Below are 2268 nucleotides of genomic sequence, written 5' to 3'. Positions count from 1 at the left end.
CTTCATAATAGGGCCATCTTGGGCTGTAGCAAAGCCAGCAGGAGGCAGTTAGTTCTGGAACTTGGAACTATTTAGAAGTAAGAATGAATGTTGTAATGAAGTAAGTCACAAAACAATCTCACAACAATTTTGAATGATGATTAATAAAAGGGTTATTTATTTAAAGGGAAAAAACTTACAGATCACCATCCTAGACAACAGCCTCCTACACGACCAGGAAAAGCGTCTGATAGCCAGAAGCAGAATTCGAAGCAAGCAAGAGAGAGAGAGAGGGCTGCCGCCGCTTATTTTTAAAGCAAAATATACCACACAACAGTGGGCTGGTATTTTAAAGGCTATTGACTGAAGGAGCAAAAGTAGCTGCCGCAACACCTCCCCCTTTTGTTTAAGAAAGAGAGTTCTAAATCTACTACAAAATTATATACAATAAGAACAAATATCCCATTCTAACTATCTTAAGTCTTCTATAATAAATAACTTGGCCAGGTCATGAGGGGAAATAGCTACATTTATCTAGTTTCAAAATCATCTAACCCAGTCTTGGCGAGATTTGACACTAAAACTCTAATTAACCCAATTTAAAAATGGGGTACTGAACTGAACAGAGAATTCTCAACAGAAGAATTTTGAATGGCCAAAAGACACTTAAGGTCACGCTCAACCTCATTAGTGATCAGGGAAATGTAAATCAAAACAACATTGAGATACCATTTTTCACCTGTCAGAATAGCTAAACTCAAAAACACTAATGATAGCCTATGCTGGAGAAGATGTGGAGTAAGGGGAACACTCATCTATTGTTGGTGGGAATGCAAACTTGTGCAGCCACTGTGGAAATCAGTGTGGCGGTTTCTCAGGAAACTGGGAGTCAACCTCCCTCAGGACCCAGCAATTCCACTCTTGGGAATATACCCAAGAGATGCCCTATCATACTACAAAAGCATTTGTTCAACTATGTTCATAGCAGCACTATTTGTAATAGCCAGAACCTGGAAACAACCTAGGTGCCCCTCAATAGAAGAGTGGTTAAAAAAGGTGTGAAACATATACACATTAGAATTTTACTCAGCAGTAAAAAACAATGACATCTTGAATTTTGCATGCAAATGGATGGAAATAGAAAACGCTTTACTGAGTGAGGTAACCCAGTCCCAAAATGAGGAATATGGTATGTACTCACTCATAAGTGGATTCTAGCCATAATTAAAGGTCTTTGAGCTTATAATTCGTGATCCTGGGGAAGCTAAATAAGAAAGTGAACCTGAAGAAAATCATATAGTTATCCTCCTGAATATTGGAAGAAGACAAGATTTCCAGGCAAACTTGGGGGCACGGGGGTGGGGGTTGGGGGGTTAGGGGGTGGAAGTAAGGGAAGTTGGGTAGAGAGAAGGGAGAAGGGGAGGATTCGGGATAGTTTGGGGGAATGGGATGGGTGGAATGGAGGAAGGATGGATATGGGAGCAGGGAAGTTAATATCTCAACTAAGGAAGCCATTTTAGGGTTTTTAAGAGACTTGATTCTAGAGGGGGTCCCAGGTCCAAGGAGAGATCCCCAGATTGTTCCCTGGGCAGCAGAGGAGAGGGTGCCTGAACTGGCCTTGCCCCATAGCTACACTGATGAATATTTTGCATATCACCATAGAACCTGCATCTGGCGATGGATGGAGATAGAGACAGAATCCAACATTGGAGCACTGGACTTAGCTCCCTAGGTCCAAATGAGGAGCAGAAGGAGGGAGAACGTGAGCAAGGAAGTCAGGATCACAAGGGGTGTGTCCACCCACTGAGATGGTGGGACTGATCTAATGGGAGCTCACCAAGACCAGCTGGACTGGGAACGATGGGGTATGTGATCAAAATGGACACTCTGAACGTGGCTGGCAATGAGGGCTGACTGAGAAGCCAAGGACAATGGCATTGGGATTTAATTCTACTGCATGCTCTAACTTTGTGGGAGCCTGGTTTGTTTGGATGTTCACCTTTAAAGACCTGTATGGGTGGGGGAGGATCTTGGACTTCCCATGGGGCAGGGAACCCTGACTGCTCTTAAGACTAGAGAGGGAGGATGAGGTGGGGAGGGGGAGGTGGGAAGAGGGGGAAGGGAGGTGGGGAAGAGGTGGAAATTTTTAATTAATTAATTAATTAAAAAAGGAAAGCAATAAGAAAGAAATCTACTCTGTTATTTGTTTAAAAACTGGGAAAAAAGAGTCACTTGAGAGGTGAGATTTACATAGAGAAAAAATCCAGAGGCCAGGCATGGAGCACAAAG

This window comes from Myodes glareolus, chromosome X (genome assembly GCF_982192425.1).
Source record: "Myodes glareolus chromosome X, mMyoGla1.1, whole genome shotgun sequence".
Classification (NCBI taxonomy): domain Eukaryota; kingdom Metazoa; phylum Chordata; class Mammalia; order Rodentia; family Cricetidae; genus Myodes; species Myodes glareolus.
The sequence above is the reverse complement of the archived record's forward strand: the minus strand, read 5'-3'. Positions refer to the sequence as shown.